The sequence below is a fragment of the Bufo bufo genome, chromosome 3 (assembly GCF_905171765.1).
Source record: "Bufo bufo chromosome 3, aBufBuf1.1, whole genome shotgun sequence".
Classification (NCBI taxonomy): domain Eukaryota; kingdom Metazoa; phylum Chordata; class Amphibia; order Anura; family Bufonidae; genus Bufo; species Bufo bufo.
The window spans coordinates 81,607,553-81,626,431 of record NC_053391.1 but is presented as its reverse complement, the minus strand read 5'-3'; positions in this window follow the sequence as shown (position 1 = coordinate 81,626,431).

Sequence of the window (18,879 nt, the reverse complement as noted above, 5' to 3'; positions counted from 1 at the left end):
CTGTACTGATGCACATGGCAATATATTACATCTGCCTCTGCCTTTAATACTGAGGCACACTAACTGTATCCCTAACATAACGGATTAACTATGAATGTTGGTGCACTGCACAATGATGCACATGGTAATACACTCTCCCTGCAGTCTCCCTGCACTTGCCCTCTCCAATATTGTCCTATTAACAGTTTGCAGCAACACTGTCCCTAGCTCATGAGCATTTTCCACGTCTCTCCTTATGCTCAGCTCACAGGACTAGTGATGGGTAGTTCATGAAGAAATCAGTTCAAAATGAACTGATCTTCTATGCAAACTAACTCATTAAAAGTTCCCATTCCTGACAAAGATTAGCTCACCAGGAAGTAAAGCAACTGGGAGGAGTAGACGGTGATGACTGCTTTTCAACTTTCTCACTATCAGTATGAGTGGATGAGTCGATCGGAACTACATGAGTAGATCTGAACTACTATAGGGGGCGCTGCATCTCAGCTGAACTAGACTGTCAGGATTGTTAGTTCTAGGAGATGAACGATTGAGTAATGTCGCACTAAAATGGGATGGAAAACCACGCAGAGGTGCACCCACTAATCAGACAACACCCAGTCTGAAAATAGTGAATAATATAAATAATGGAAGTGGGGCACACTCTAAAAGTATAGGGATCTTTCATAACAATATAATACGATATCAGCAAGTATAAAATTGAATGTAAAGCAGCAGATAAAATGGTACCGACAATAGGATGGGTAGTAAAATAAAAAAGGGTAATAAATAGATATAGGGTATAACTATATAAAATACATTAAATCAAACAATATATTCAATAAATATGGATCCAAATATTGATTTTTAGAATAAGAGCGTTGGATTCGAATATTCAATATGATAATATAAGTAGTTCACTGGTTGTGTTTTGTGAAATGTTCCATATAGGATTTAAGCGGTAATATAGATTATCCTCTCCTGCAGACAGTCCTCTATCGCCACTATATCGATAGTCAAAGTCCCAAAGTCTCAAGCATATGCAGCCTGAATGTTTGGTTATACAATAGTCGGGCTGTTCATACGCACAGCGGCGTCCCGCTGTATTTGATATGAAAAGCGATCGCTTACTGGAGATGTGCAAGAGCTTACCCGAGGGTCTTTTGATGCTGGATCGTGGGCTCTCGACTCGGTATGTCCGTCCTGTCTCCGGTCTCAAGAGCTAATATCCAGATTTGAATTTTGGCGCCAGTGAGGTTTGTTTGCTCCACGTGGTGTAGTTACCTCTCGTGTAGTAGCAATGGCTCACTTCGGCACTTCGCTGGTTAAAGTGGCAATTTGTCCAAGCTTCCTCGGTCTTGCAGGGTCTCTCCACTTGTTGGGGGGATAATACTAGACGCGTTTCGGGGATTTACAGAAGTGACCCCTTCCTCAGTTCTAGGAGATGTTAGTTCAGTAATTCATCTAGCTTAGTCAGTTCACAAGTCACATGCTCCCTATCAGCCTCCTCAGGACACAATGCTGTAGGGCAGGCAGTAGGCTATATTGGAGTTCTGTTCACTCCACCAAGTATCATCTGCCTGTTTTATTCACACTGCTGGACAATAATAAATATACTAATTTCTCTATGCGTTTCACCATACTCTGGCTCGTCAGGAGCACAAGTTGTGGGTAAAAAGACAAACAAACAGATCAGCTGCTAGCCTCCGTTACAGAGGCTGCAGCTATCAGCACTGAGTGGCCGTACGCGGCCTCAAGGACACGCGCTATATAAGGAGGAGACTCCTCCCCTCGTTCCGTATCAAGCCCCTGGAGCGGCCAATAAGAAGGAAGGAGGCACGGCGACACCGCAACAAACTACCCGCCCCACTTACCCGCCCCCTCTATGAGACGATCGCAGATGAATGTCAACACATTCACATACTGTTGTTAAAGGGACAAAACGGCGGTTTAAAAATAATAATAATAATAATAATGCAGCAGGGCATTGCAGGGACAGGGATCATTGTCAAATTCTGGTAAGTGATGTTGTGTAACTAATAGCTAGTGTAGTGTTTGTCACACCACCTATCCAACTCTAGAATAACTTGCCTACATCGGGACTCAAAGGAAGCATACAAAAGAGTTGTACTCATTAAGTCCCTCTGGTTGGAGTGTGCTCAAACGGTAAATCCACTGTGTCTCTTTTTGTAGCAATCGCTTATCAAAATCACCTCCTCTTGGAGATCATCACACCACCTCTATGGCCTGGAATTTCATCACGTCCATATTGCCACCATGAGAGGTGGAAGTAGGTCTCGCAATTGGGGTATCAGCGCCCTTGCGAATATCATTGAGATGTTCTTCTATTCTTCTGCGGAATTCCCTAAAGGTTTTCCCCACGTATTGTTTTCAACAGATACATGTGGCCAAATACACCAAACCTCTAGTCCTACCATTAACGAAGGACCTGATGGTGAACGTTTGCTCTGTTATGCTGCAAGTGAATGTAGCGCCTAGTTGAACAGCAGAACATGCCACACATCTTCCACATCGAAAGGTCCCTTTGAGGTTGGTACTCAGCCAAGTGGTTGTGGTGGGGGCTTCAAAGAAACTGTGGACCAGACGATCCCTTAAATTACGTCCACGTCGGTAAGTAATTAAGGGTGTATCTCCTACCAGATGCCCAATGTCTGGGTCTGATTTTAAAATGCCCCAGTAATTGGTAAGTAGTTCTCTTACTGTGTCGTGTGCCACGATACGCAATTGCTCTGACCCAGGGGGCTCTGATTTTGGTGTCAAAAAGGTGTCACGATTCAGGGCCAAAGAGTGTTGGTAGGCCTTAGCTAACACATGTTGTGGGTATCCCCTACTTCTGAATCTTGACTGCAGATCATTAGAAGCAGCCCTAAAGTCAGACATCCTAGAGCAATTGCGCCTTACCCTCAAGTATTGCCCTTTAGGGATTCCTCTTTTGAGGGGAAGGGGGTGGCAACTGTCCCACCTAAGTAGACTATTCGTGGCTGTCTTTTTGCGAAATAGACGCATGCCAATGTTGCCATCACCATCCCTGACAATAGTGAGGTCAAGAAACGCAATTTGCGATTCTTGAATTTCGCAGGTAAAAAACAATCCCAATGTGTTATTATTCAAGTCTGTGACAAAGCTGTTGAAATCAACTACACTTCCTGACCACAAAATTAGCACATCATCGAGGTAACGTAACCATAAATTAATATGGTCAGCCCATTTATGGTTATTCTCAGCAAACACAACTTCCCGTTCCCACCAGCCCAGGTACAGGTTGGCGAAAGTGGGGGCACAGGGGCTCCCCATCGCCAGCCTCCTGAGCTGATGGTACAGGCGATGGTCAAAAATAAATATGTTGTGCTCAAGAATAAAACTCAAAAGTTCAAGGACAAACTCATTATGCTGCCAAAGATGGATACCACGCTGATTTAAAAACGAGGGCTACAACTCCACACCCCTTATCATGAGGTATGGAGCTGTAAAGTGCCTCCACGTCCAAACTGGCAAGCATAACATTTTCACCAATATGGATCCCCTCCAATTTTTTGATCACATCCATTGAGTCACGTACGTACGAGGATAGGGCCACCGCGAACGGGCGCAAAATCCGATCCACGTACGTACTGATGTGTCAAACTTCCTGTCCCAGAGACAATGGGACGCCCCTTTAATGGTGATAAGCCCTTATGTACTTTGGGCAATCCATAAAAACAAGGGGTCTGTGGGTGTTTGGGGAACAAAAAATCATGTTCTGTTCGACTGATCAGACCGTGCTCCTGTGCTGTATCCAAGAGGTTTTTCAGTTTTTTTCCAAAACACCTCAGTTGGATTGGATTCCAACACACGATAGCACAGTTCATCACTGAGGATCCTGAGGCACATGGTCTTATACTGATCGTGATTCATGACAACAATGTTTCCGCCCTTGTCAGATGGTTTGATGACAAGGGAGGTATCACGTTCCAGGGAGAGCAATGCATCTATTTCACTCTTATTCAGATTGGACTTAGTTCTACTGCCTTTATCAAGCCTTCTCAACTGATCAGTGACCACATTTAAGAAAATGTCAGGGGGTGTGCCGTCGCCTAGGGGCGGGTTCTTTGTGGAGGGCAGCAGTAGGATAGCAGAACATCTCAATGATATTCGCAAGGGGGGCTGATACCCCAATTGCGAGACATACTTCCACCTCTCATGGTGGCAATATGGACGTGATGAAATTCCAGGCCATAGAGGTGGTGAGAAGATCTCCAAGAGGAGGTGATTTTGATAAGCGATTGCTACAAAAAGAGACACAGTGGATTTACCGTTTGAGCACACTCCAACCAGAGGGACTTAATGAGTACAACTCTTATGTATGCTTCCTTTGAGTTCCAATGTAGGCAAGTTATTCTAGAGTTGGGTAGGTGGTGTGTTATATAAAAATTCCACATGATACATCACCTCCATTTTCCTGGACAATCTCCCACTTTCCATTTTGTATTTTGTAAGACCTATCTTGTGTTAGTGACGAATACTACACTAGCTATTAGTTACACAACATCACTTACCAGAATTTGACAATGATCCCTGTCCCTGTAATGCCCTGCTGCATTATTATTATTTTTATACCGCCGTTTTGTCCCTTTAACAAAAGTATGTGAATGTGTTGACATTCATCTGCGATCGTCTCATAGAGGGGGCGGGTAAGTGGGGCGGGTAGTTTGTTGCGGCATCACCGCGCCTCCTTCCTCCTTATTGGCCGCTCCAGGGGCTTGATCCGGAACGAGGGGAGGAGTCTCCTCCTTATATATCGCGTGTCCTTGAGGCTGCGTACGGCCACTCAGTGCTGATAGCTGCAGTCTCTGTCACGGAGGCTAGCAGCTGATCTGTTTGTTTGTCTTTTTACCCACAACTTGTGCTCCTGACGAGCCAGAGTATGGTGAAACGCGTAGAGAAATTAGTGGGGGCAGACTTATGTTTCTGATTGTTGCTTGAATGGCGTTTACATGGCATGGTAGTGGTCTGCGGTTTTTCAGCCCTCTGCCATATGTGAACAGATGCACTCAAGCTTCTTTTTGCTCACACCCAGGTAGTTAGTGTCCCTTGATTAGTGCTCTAAGGGCCGACAATCAGACATCTGGTTCATACACATGACAGGTGGTTCTTGATGCATGTCGGATCCTAAGTGTAGATGTTTATCAATGGATTAGTCTATTTATTAATCTATTCCAGGGCCATCTAAACTGGGTGAATGAGCTAAGCACCTTGTCTGTGCCACGGTGCACAATTTTGGTTGTGCATAGATCACTATAGCCGTAGGCATGGTAATGCAATCAACCATAGTGCACCTGAAGTGGATCTCTTAGTGACCGTCTCCACACCTGAGTGGTACCACGGATCGTGGTCCTTCTTGTGCTACCTTGATCCGCCACAGGAATTGTGGATACACTCTGGTCACTTTGATTTTTATATAGTTAGTAGGTTTCCTTTCCTCTATTTTTTGCATATTTAATAAAGTATTAGTTTTATCTAACTCCCATAGCGTTCCTAACTACAGTGATATTACTTATTGATGGTGGAACGTCTACCTATATTAGCCTACCAGTGATTCAAAGAAAGAATAAACCAGATGAACTAAACAAACTATTCTTTTGAGCTAATCTTTCAGGTGTACTAGATTAGAATGAAATAATCCCCAAAATGAACTAGATTTCCCATTACTAGCTCACAGGACAATGGTGGAGACTTTAGGGGATGAGGCTTTTATTGGACTGTGACATCATAGGGGATGGCTACCTGTGGATTGGCTGGTTTTATGGTTGATCTCACGTTCCCGGCCTTCTTACTTTCACTTTGTAACACGTGTAGCCACCATTTTAGGAAAAACTGATTTGTTACCACAAAGCACAAGGAAATTCTGCTTCGTTGCGAATTGAAGTATTCCTCAACTTCAGACTGAATTCCACTTTGGATGCTTTGATTCACCCAACATTAATCATTACTATATTTTGGACAATAAGGGACAGTATTAAAGAGGTTTTTACAAAACAACCTTTTTTCAAAAAAAGAAAGTGGCCTGTCCATAATCCAATGATCATGGGTCCTGCTTCTCTAACCCTAGCTATTATTGCCAAAGGAAGCTACAGCTGGCCATACTTTCCTCTTACAGTATTAAATTAAAGTTTTTCCATCGTGACTTATAATAGGCCCCTCGGTGGAGGAACTCTCTCATGATATCCATATGCCCTAAAAAGGCATATGTTCAAGGGCATTCTTCATTATCCAACCCAATTAATGAAGGGTATTATCCACTGATCCGTAAAATTGTTCCTCAGAGGTAAGACTGAGATAATTATCTTGATGTCTGAGCACAGTGTTCGCCAAAATGGAAAATGCACTCTTTCTACTCTTTCTATACAGTGAGGCTTATCATGTGAGGCATCACAATGATGACATGAGGTCTAGTCCTCTACTGAGGAGCCAGCATTGGTCATTTATTAAATACGTGATTTATGTGCTCCGTTGTCTCCATCTGTAGACCACTGTAAACAGTGGTGAACTAATATTTAACAGAGATAATTTGGCAATCAGTGGCCTATTATTCCACCTGATATAACACCCATAGAAAACCTTTTTTATTGAAAAAATATTTATATTTAAAAAGCAAATGAAAACCATAAAAACACTGGTGTCTAAGTGGTATGTTGACCACTTCAGGCTTATAGAATTCTTTGGTGTGACAGTCACTGTTAACTGAGTCAGTGCCTCCAATTATTGATATGCAGGTGGTGTTATTGCACTCTTTCGCTCCGTGTAGAATATACATCTTGGCAGAACACCAGTTTATTCAGAGTTAGGCCTCCTGCACACGACCGTTTTTTTTTTGCGGTCCGAAAAAACGGGTTCCGTTTTTACGTGGTCCGTGACCGTTTTTTCGTCCGTGGGTCTTCCTTGATTTTTTAAGGATCCACGGACATGAAAAAAAAAGTCGTTTTGGTGTCCGCCTGGCCGTGCGGAGCCAAACGGATCCGTCCTGACTTACAATGCAAGTCAATAGGGACGGATCCGTTTGACGTTGACACAATATGGTGCAATTGCAAACCGATCCGTCCCCCATTGACTTTCAATGTAAAGTCAGGAGTTAATATACCATAGGATCGGAGTTTTCTCCAATCCGATGGTATATTTTAACTTGAAGCGTCCCCATCACCATCGTGAAACTCATATCCGACAGTATATTCTAACACAGAGGCGTTCCCATGGTGATGGGGACGCTTGAAGTTAGAATATACTACAAACTGTGTACATGACTGCCCCCTGCTGCCTGGCAGCACCGGATCTCTTACAGGGGGCTGTGATCAGCACAATTAACCCCTTAGGTGCCGCACCTGAAGGGGTTAATTGTGCGTATCATAGCCCCCTGTAAGAGATCAGGGGCTGCCAGGCAGCAGGGGGCAGACCCCCCTCCCCCCCCAGTTTAAATATCTTTGGTGGTCAGTGTGCGCCCCTCCCGGCCCCCCCTCCCTCCCTCTATTGTATTATCATTGGTGGCCAGTGTGCGGCCTCCCCCGGCCCCCCCTTCCTCCCTCTATTGTATTATCATTGGTGGCCAGTGTGCGCCCCCCCCCGGCGCCCCCTCTATTGTGTTAATATCATTGGTGGCCAGTGTGCGGCCTCCCCTTCCCCCCCCCCCCCCCGATCATTGGTGGCAGCGGAGAGTTCCGATCGGAGTCCCAGTTTAATCGCTGGGGCTCCGATCGGTAACCATGGCAACCAGGACGCTACTGCATGCCTGGTTGCCATGGTTACTTAGCAATATTACAATATTAGAAGCATCATACTTACCTGCTGAGCTGTCTGTGTCTGGTCGGGAGCTCCTCCTACTGGTAAGTGACAGGTCTGCGCGGCGCATTGCTTAATGATCTGTCACTTTCCAGTAGGAGGAGCTCCCAGCCGGTCACAGACAGCGCAGCAGGTAAGTATGATGCTTCTAAAATTGTAATCAGACCGGCTTGTCTGGCACCAACAACCATGCCACGCTCAAAATTGCTTAAATCACCTTTCTTTACCATTCTGACATTCAGTTTGGAGTTCAGGAGATTGTCTTGACCAGGACCACACCCCTAAATGCATTGAAGCAACTGCCGTGTGATTGGTTGACTAGATAATTGCATTAATGAGAAATAGAACAGGTGTTCCTAATAATTCTTTAGGTGAGTGTATAAGTACTATAAATTTAAATAATCCATGTTTTTAACATATTTCTTTGCGTATAAAGCAATCTTCTCCTACATGCAGTGTTTGTTTGGGTCCAAGATATAGAAGAAATCTGGATCGAGAACTGACAGGTCAATGTCTGGTCCAAAACAATGTCAGAAGGACAGGCTGGTGTTACTACATGGAATGTTCATAGCCTTTATTTTATGTAAATTACTATATATTTGCCCTATAAGACACACCCCCAAAAGTGGGGGGAAAGTGTTAGTGCGTCTTATAGGGCAAATACTAATGAGTCCTTCCATTATCGAAGCGCTCATTAATACAGTAGGACCGGGGAGCGATGTACTGTTCTGGCTCTGTACTCACCACTCCCTGGACTTCTTCTGCCGGCGCTGTATGCTGTGCTGCTAACTGTGCACAGAGTGAAGATGTAGGTGCACTCTGTGACCTCACGCTGTGTGATATCGGGTCACAGCACAACGTGCCAGGAAAACTGCTGAATCTCCCAAGTGAGTTGGGTAAGTTAATTATATTATTATTTTTTGTCTGAGTTGAAGTCTGGTTAACATTGGGGGTATTATTAACATTGGGGAGTCTAATCTAAAGTCAGATTAACATTGAGGGTCTGATCTGAGGTCTGGTTAACATTAGGGGTCTGAGCTGAGGTCTGATTAACATTAGGTGTCTGATTGGGTGTTGGAGCTGAGGTTTCATTAACATTGGGGATCTGATTAGGGGTCTGAGCTGAGGTCTGATTAACATTGGGATCTGATTAGGGGTCTGAGCTGATGTCTGATTAACATTGGGGATCTGAGCTGATGTCTGATTAATATTGAGGGTCTAAATGGGGGTCTGAGATGAGGTCTGATTAACATTAGGGGTCTGATTGGGTGTCTGATTAACATTCGGGGTCTGATATGAGGTCTGATTTAACATTAGGGGTCTGATTGGAGCTCTGAGCTGAGGTCTGAAAAACATAGTTTTTTGTTAACATAGTTTTCTCTTTTCTTATTTTCCTCCTCTAAAACCTACTGTAGGTGTGTCTTATGGTGAGGCATGTCTTATACTGTGAAAATAAAATGGTATATAATAGTGTTAAGCTTATGTATAAAATATTTTCAACAGATATGACAATACAAGTGCGAACAGTACAGAGAGAGTATACAGAAATGTTCTGGTTGACAGAAATGTTTTCCTAGTAACTGATATCTTGTTGAACATCAGACCATTCATAAATGAAAGCAGTTGAATTATTCTGAGAGTCTGAAACATTCATGTAATAAATCAGAGATTCTAATAATTCATTAGAGATTCCACACCAAAGGAAAATGTTGTTTTATGTGATCAGAATTAAGAGAAAATCTTAATAAAGTACGTCAGTGCATATAAAATCTTTTAAATATATTCATATTTAAACCTTCTGTGAACCTGGATAAATATATTAGGGATTTACATAAACATCAATCGTCTCCTTAGAGGGACACAACTATCAACACGTTTTATCACCTTAGCAGCCCATATGTGATTAATCTATATCATTATTTGTATTACTTTTTTTTTACAAAAAAACTGGTTGGATGGTTTTCTGCATATAATTTTGAAGTCACTCCATATATTCTACTTCCTGTCCTGGATCTTTAACTTCCTCTTTTTTGGACTTTTAGCACAGCAGACAGTTTCGGTTGACTTTCACAGTCAGACCATTCATTCTGACCAGACAGGGAAGGGGAGGAGTGATTCAATTAGAGCATCACACATTACACTGCATTACATGCTGTGAGCATCTTTATTTAAGCCTTTCAAGAGAAGAACAGAGTTGCCATACTGTTATCCTAGTTCAACTAACCTATTATTTTACTAACAGATTACATATTTCCCTCACAGTAGCAGTAAAGCAATAATGATATCCCTATCTATAGAGGTGTTTAATCTTTCTGTGCTGACTTCTAAAGAAGGATAATATTTTGTAATTCCTTCAATGGTATAATACTGCCGAAAATAAATAATTTTCTTGAAAAAAAATAAATAATTGTAACCACTTTCTAGCAATTTTCAGTTTCTGCGGTTTCATTTTACTCCATGTCTCCCTGGAGTCATAACTTTTTTCTTTTTCTTTTAACAGTTATCTAAGAGCTTGTTTTTGATGACACAAGTTGTACTTTCTAATGGCGCCATTTAATATTGCGTATGATGTACTAGGAAGCTGGAAGAAAATTTCAAATGGAGTGGAACTGGAAGGAAAACAAGATTCTGCCACAGTTTTAGGGATTTTGTTTTAATGGTGTTCCCTATGCAGTAAATGTACATGTCAACTTCATTCTCCGGGTCAGTACAATTATAGCTATACAAAATTTATACAGTTTTTCTTGTCTTTTAATATTGGTAAAAAAAAACTTGGGAAAAATAATTTTTTTTCTTTGCATTGCCACATTCTGACCTGCATAACTTTTTTCTAGTTATGTCTACACAGCTGTCGTAGATCACATTTTTATAGGGCGATTGGTAGTTTCTATTTATAGAATTATAAATTATAATTATAGAATATAGAAGTGTTTATGACTTTTTAATCACTTACCGTATTTTTCGCCCCATAAGACGCATTTTTTTCCCCTGCGTCTTATGGGGCGAATACTAATGAGCGCTTCCATTATGGAAGCGCTCATTAGTACCAGAGGAAAGGGAAGCTGTGACGGCTTTGCACTCATCGCTTCCTGGTCCTCGGCTGTCAGCTGTGAAGGCTGCGCACAGCTTGACTGCGCTCTGTGATCTCATGCTGTGCGCAGCCTTCACAGCACAGCCGGAACACAGAGTGTGCTGGAGGAGAGGAGCGACGGCATCCGGAGCAAGAGAGGTAAGTGTTTTGGTAAGTGTAAAATGAGGCTACTAGGGGCTGAAAGGAGGATACTGGGGGCTGATGAGAGGCATGGGGCTCTTATCTGAGGTCTAATTGGGGGTCATTCACATTAGAGTCTGAGCTGAGGTCTGATTGGGGGTCTGATCTGAGGTCCTATTGGGGTCTTATTAACATTGGGGGTCTTATTGGGGCTGTCAGCTGAGGTCTGATTAACATTGGGGGTCTGATTGGTGGTCTGACCTGAGGTGTCATAAAAGATTTTTTTTTTTATTGTCCCCCTCTAAAACCCAGGTGCGTCTTATGGGTCGAAAAAGTATTTAAGTATATAAGTTATTTTGTAAGTTGAAGCAATGAAACAAAATGTTGAATCGCCATTTAGATTTTTTTCCATCAGGGTATTAACTGTACAGGATAAATACATTTATATTTTAATAGTATGGGATGCGGCAGTGCAAATCATCTCTATTTTTTTCATGTTTATTTTTATGATGGGGAAAGGGTGGTGATTTCAATTTTCTATTAGCTGCTCCCATATACTGCAATGAATTACCATTGCACCCTAAGGGGGATTCAGTGTGTTCCTATAGATCCCTGTAATATTGAGGAGGAAGTAGTGCTCGTACGAGCAACTTCAAACAGCTGATCTACAGGGGTGTCGGGAGTTGAACCCCCACCAATCAGATATGGATGACCTATCTTGAGGATGGGTCATCAATATGTACTCACTGTACAACCCCATTAGGATTATGAAGCCCTAGGAATGCATTGAACTAATGTACTGTATTTAGGCTTGATTCAGACTGTCATATATAAAATCATCCATGTTGCAGCCACAATAGATTGATGATATGGAATACAAAGTGAAGTTCATATAGGACAAGGAATTGGCAATCACCCCAGACAGTTGTTTCCAGTGCTCTTTAGGTTCTTATTCTGTGTGACACAGTTCAAAGTAGTGCATGCCTGGAATGAGTTAAAATGGTGTGAATTGCCCCATTTACCAGTATGGGTCTGTGGGGACAAGAGATACGGCCACTTGTGTCAGAACTTGGGCATATACTGTATTTTTCGACCCATAAAACGCACTTTTTGTCCACGGCAAATTCTTATGGGATGAATATTAATAAGCGCTTCCATAATAGTACCGGAGTACCGGGAAGCGGTGAGTGCAGTGCCCCCCGGGCCCTGTACTCACCACCTCCTGGACCTCTGCCGTCAGCTGTGCTGTGACTGCGCACAGTGTGTGGACGCTCTGTGACCTCACACTGTGCTTGTCAGGACACTGCACAGCCGCGGCAGGAAGAAGAAGAGTGCTGGAGGTGAGGAGTGACAGTGTCCACAGCAGGAGAGGTAAGTTGATTTTTATTTTATTTTATGTGATCTGAGGCATGGGGGCTGAGCTATGGCTGTGGGATGTTCTGAGGCTGGGGACTGATCTATAACTGGGGGATGATCTGAGGCTGGGGTCTGATTTTAGGCTAATCTGAGGCTGATCTATGGCTGTGGGATGATCTGAGGCTGGGGCTTATCTAAGGCATGGGGGGCTGATCTGAGGCATGGGAGCTGATCTGAAGCATAGGGGTCTCATCTGAGGCATGGGGGTCTCATCTGAGGTATGGGGGTCTCCTCTGATGTCTGAATTGGGGTCTAATTTAAATTGGGGCTCCTATCTAAGGTCTGATTGGGGGTAATTCACATTGAGGTCTGAGCTAAGGTCTGATTGTGGGTCTGATCTGAGGTCTTATTGAGGGGCTCATTAACATTGGGGGTCTGATTAGGGCTCTTATCTAAGGTCTGATTGGGGGTCATTCATATTGGGGTCTGAGCTGAGGTCTGATTGGTGGTCTGAGCTTAAGTGTAATGAAAAATATTTTTTTCTTATTGTCCTCTAAAACCTAGGTGTGTCTTATGGGCCGGTGCGTCTTATAGGGCGAAAAATATGGGACCTGGGTGCAATGCATTGGTAGACCTTTTTTATGCATATACTAGAGTCTCTATGGCATACAGTTGCATATATTGGGGTTTACATTTGATAGACACATGGAGATTTCCAAGCCATATATGCTGAATGTAGACACTAATGAGGTCATTTATCAAACTGGTGTAAATTAAGAACTGGCTTAGCTCCCCATAGCAACCACTCAGATTCCACCTTTTATTTTTCAAAGGAGCAGTCAAAAATGAAAGGTGAAATCTGATTGGTTGTAATGGGCGCTTCTATCCTGGGAGTAGCATTTATGTGCACTTTTGCCCCACTATCGAATAGTTGTCCTTGATTAGGTGGTACACATAGCTGTGTGTGCTCCTCCTCTCAGATTTAGGTTTAGAGTAGGACCTGCCTGACTGAGACCACCTTGGCGCGGGTAGGTGGAGACAGATGTATTTTGATCAAAATATATTGGCGAAGAGTCTAAGATTTTATTATTAGAGTGAGGGCTTAGTTCATATATTATGTTTGCATCTATTGTTTTAGTGCATTATTTTCCGTGACTAATTTACACCAGTTTGAATTAATTTGTTATTTTATGAGACAAAATAAATGCTTTTTTAAGGGCAGAATATTTTTAGAACATGAACTGTGTCTTAATTTAGGAACTAGGCAAAGGGCTAGAAAATGAGTAATGTTCAGTATAGGGCTACACCTAGGTTAGTTCCACATGTAAAATTAATCTGGTCAGGCACTTGAAAAATCATATTCCACTCATTAAATAAGGTGATCTTGTCAGAGGTGAGCCAGTATAAAAAGATCTTTACGTTTAAAAAAAAGTTTATTCCTCATACTGATGGATGCAGAGCAAGTACCCTTTTGTACCTTTATAAAAAGTGAATCCATATCAAAGAAAAACTCTACAAAGTCAGCAGTAAAGAATTCATTCTACAGCGAATTTCATCGTACTGTATGTCCTCATTATCACTACAATTCTTTTACCACCATGACGAGAAGTTCTCCCTGGGTCATCTCACACATCACCAGTCTATGGGACCTGTGACACAGTGAGAGATTTGGTTTGGGAAAACAGGTATTTTCCTCCCAGCATATGCTGCTGGGCTGATTTACGGCCAGGTGAGGTCAAATACTGGACCGGATTTTAAATGCCGGTCCAGGTTTTGGCAGCACCTGGCTGTCCTTAAATAGGCAGCTGCCTCAGAAGTGATGTCTCTGTGTTGGGATCTGGGAGCCTTCTGTCTGGAGGAAGGCTTGCTACCTGTTTGGCGTAAAAACAGGTTGGTGCTGCTATCAGCAAGGACTCTTTGAGGCAGAATTGCTGCATGGTGTGAATTACCACCAACACCGCAAGGTGACTTTTTGTTTGAATATGACTGCTTGTTTTGTCACTTGCCTAAAGTGTGAATAAGGGCTCTTTCACACTTGCGTTATTGTCTTCCGGCATAGAGTTCCGTCGTCGGGGCTCTATGCCGGAAGAATCCTGATCAGTTTTATCCTAATGCATTCTGAATGGAGAGAAATCAGTTCAGGATGCATCAGGATGTCTTCAGTTCCGGACCGGAACGTTTGTTGGCCGGAGAAAATACCGCAGCATGCTGCGCTTTTTGCTCCGGCCAAAAATCCGGAACACTTGCCGCAAGGCCGGATCCGGAATTAATGCCCATTGGAAGGCGTGGATCCGGATCCGGCCTTAAGCTAAACGTCGTTTCGGCGCATTGCCGGAGCCGACATTTAGCTTTTTCAGAGTGGTTACCATGGCTGCCGGGACGCTAAAGTCCTGGCAGCCATTGTAAAGTGTAGCGGGGAGCGGGGGAGCAGCATACTTACCGTCCGTGCGGCTCCCCGGGCGCTCCAGAGTGACGTCAGGGCGCCCCAAGCGCATGGATCACGTGATCGCATGGATCACGTCATCCATGCGCAAGGGGCGCTCTGACGTCATTCTGGAGCGCCCCGGGAGCCGCACGGACTGTAAGTATACCGCTCCCCTGCTCCCCGCTCCTACTATGGCACCCAGGACTTTAATAGCGTCCTGGGTGCCATAGTAACACTGAAAGCATTTGGAAGACGGTTCCGTCTTCAAATGCTTTCAGTACACTTGCGTTTTTCCGGATCCGGCGGGCACCTCCGGCAACGGAAGTGCATGCCGGATCCCAACAACGCAAGTGTGAAAGAGGCCTAAAACTCTGAACTGTTTGATCCAAAGAACTTGTTGTTACCTCTATACTGCGTCCGCTAATCCTGTCTACCAGAGCGAGTCCCCACAGACCTTGTCCCTAACATTCGTGTTTTCTGACAGTTAACATAACCATGTTTCCAACAATGCAAAAATGTCCAATTTTGTCCTATTGCACAAAAAAAACCCACAAAAGGTACAACAGTCTAGCCCATGTCTACATTTATTATTATCGGCCCATAGTGCATGATAAAATAAATGCCAAGGTCATACATTTCATGTGCGTGAAGAAGTCATTGCAGAAAGTTTTGAAGGTTTTATGTTACATTGACATTTTGACCAAGTAAAATAACTACTGAAATGTACGTTTTGTAATGTGGAACTTTTGCATCCTTGGTTACCTGCTTAGTTACCTGTTGGACCCTCCCTTTCTTTACCTTAATGGGGTTGTTCCACAAAAAATATTCTGTATTTAGTACAGCCACTGAGTTATTTAATAAAATATATCTATAGCACCACCTTCTGTTTGTTCTATTCCTTAATTTTCTGTCCACCTTGCTGAGATGGTCACACATGCTCAGTTCCATACCTCAGCTTCCACCAGGTGTACTGTATCTACTGCTAGAAACTATGACAGCTAAAGGGAGAGAGTGGCAACAGAAAGGACATGCCACCTGAGAACAGATGCACCCCTTGAGAAAGGACACACCTTCTGACCTGCCAGCCTGAAGAGAATCTATCAGAAGAACTGAAGCAATGAATAGAAGGAGCTCTAGATCCATGTGAGGTACAGGGGTGGGTCTAGCTGTTAGATTGTCAAATACTATATGATGTTTAATTTTCGTTTTTTACATTAATCATGGCATGACCACTTTAACCACTGCAAGGAAGCATCAACTTTTCTTCTTGGTCATGCCCCTAAAGCAGCCTCAAGATCAATGCTTAAAATCACATAGTTTTTTGCCTTCAGCAAATTCTATTGTGTGTATCTTGTATTCATCTTGTCTTGGCTCCATCTACTGGCAAACTACCTGCATTTAGCCTAGCCTACATTTAATTTTCTATTTGTCCACTGTATTTTATTAACTATGACTCTGATGACATCAACTCAGCTCATAGGAGCCTTATTTTCCAAGATCAAATCCAGGACAAAGCAGCATCCATGATCCACCTCACCCAGACTTAATGTGGCATCGCTGGTACGTTTAGACTATTAGCATAGCAGAATTGTATAGTCATTTATATTTGTATACTGTACTGAATGTATCCTATATTCAAGCAGGTGTTATGTTTCCTTTAAGTCACATGCTGATGCACCATAGTAAGCACATTCTTTCTGTTCCTCATTTTCCTGTCCTTGCAATAAAGTTGAATTTGATGTTTCTCTGGAATCAATGAGTTGCTAGGAGGGAATATAGCTGCCTGTCAACTTATGCCCCACTCACAGATCAGGAGGACAGAACATTATGTATAAAATGATAATACTGGTTTCCACTCTGTCCCCTGTGTTTGGTACTTTCCTCTTATCTTTGGTATCCCATTGATCTGAATTGATTTTTCTACTCTCATCCTGCTTTTTCTTACATACACAATCTCATGGTGCACCAGTTTTAGAGGAGTGTTCAGATATGAAAGATGTCAGCGTTCAGTAGAGGAGGTTTCCATTTTTCCTGGATAGCGACAGAAATGAATATCCCATCATCTGCTGCTATGTTCTCAGTCCATGCTCCTCAGAGGCAGGCTGATAAAGGTTACAGGCGTATTAATCTTTATCTTGACACTATTAAGACATTAAATCAACAGCTTATATGTTGTGTCAAGTTAAAGATTGTTACATTACCTTGGGCAACTCAGCAGCAAAGCAGGGCATGTTACTCTGAGACTTTGTCTTTGACCATCCTGTTTATCAGCAGAGCAGACAATTACATCAATTGAGAGGGCCCCCCAGAGCGTTTCGCTTGGGGGACACATGGGGGCAATGGCACCTCACATATATGTACAGTACACTGTTAGGATGGCTTCCCTCTCTCCCCCCCCCCCCTCATTTTTTTTTCTCCTCTCTCCTTTTCCCGCTTTTTCTTACAGGTTACCTCAGGCTTGGTTTGTTTTGATTTACCTGTGAGCCGTGGTGACAGCTGGGGCCTCAGCTGGTTGGCCGCTGCTGTTGCTGAGGGGCTTCAGGGACCCTGGTTGGTGGCTAACACTGTGGCGGAAAGTGCCCGGTCTTTATATTACAGGTGCGGCGGCGCTTCTGGGCCAGTTTTCAAGACCGGATCGTCGCCCCGCCCTCCCTCCCTGTGTTTATACTTTTGTCGCTTTGCTTTGTTAGAGGGGCTGTGTCACTCAGCTATTGCTGAGTGGATTTCGGTGATTAGTACAATTTCAAATGGGTTTATTTAATGATCTGTTGGTTGTAATTGTGGTTCAGTTATTTATTAAAGTATGTATTTTAAGGTTATCCTTAACCCTTTCATGACCAAGGGTCATTGATGCCCCAGTGTCCAGGTCAAAATTTACAAATCTGACATGCGTCACTTTATGTGGTAATAGCTTTGGAACACTTTTACTTATCCACGCCATTCTGAGATTGTTTTCTCGTGACACATTGTACTTCATGATAGTCATATATTTGAGTCAATATATTTCACCTTTATTTATGAAAAAATCCCAAATTTACCAAAAATTTTGAAAAATTCACAATTTTCCAAATTTCAATTTCTCTGCTTCTAAAACAGAAAGTCATACCTAATAAAATATTTATTACTTAACATTCCCCACATGTCTACTTTATGTTTGCATCATTTTGGAAATGTCATTTTATTTTTTTAGGACGTTAGATGGCTTAGAAGTTTAGAAGCCATTCTTACAATTTTTAAGAAAATTTCCAAAACCCACTTTTTAAGGACCAGTTCAGGTCTGAAGTCTCTTTGTGGGGCTTACATAGTGGATACCCCCATAAATGACCCCATTGTAGAAACTACACCCCTCAAGTTACTCAAAACTGATTTTAAAAACTTTGTTAACCCTTTAGGCGTTCCACAAGAATTAAAGGAAAATGGAGATGAAATTTCTAAATTTCACTTTTTTGGCAGATTTTCCATTTTATAATTTTTTTTTCTTTAACACATTGAGAGTTAACAGCCAAACAAAACTCAATATTTATTACCCTGATTCCGCGGTTTCCAGAAACACCCCACATGTGGTCGTAAACTGCTGTACGGGCACACGGCAGGGCGCAGAAGGAAAGGAATGCCATACGGTTTTTGGAAGGTAGATTGTGCTGGATTGGTTTTCTGAACGCCATATGTTTTTTATTTTTGTGCCGATCGTCTTGTGCAGGGGCTCGTTTTTTGCAGAAAGTGTTGAGGTTTTTATTGGTACCATTTTTGGGTACATAGGATTTTTTGATCATTCATTATTACACTTTATGGGGCAAGGTGACCCAAAAATTGGTTGTTTTAGAACAATTTTCATTTATTTATTTTTACAGCGTTCATCTGAGGAGTTAGGTCATGTGATAGTTTTATAGAGAAGATCGTTACGGACGTGGCAATACCTAATATGTATACTTTTTCTTATTTATTTAAGTTTTACACAATAATAGCATTTTTGAAACCCAAAAAATGATGTTTTAGTGTCTTTATAGTCTGAGAGCCATAGCTTTTTTATTTTTTGGGCGATTGTCTTAAATAGGGTATCATTTTTTGCGGGACGAGG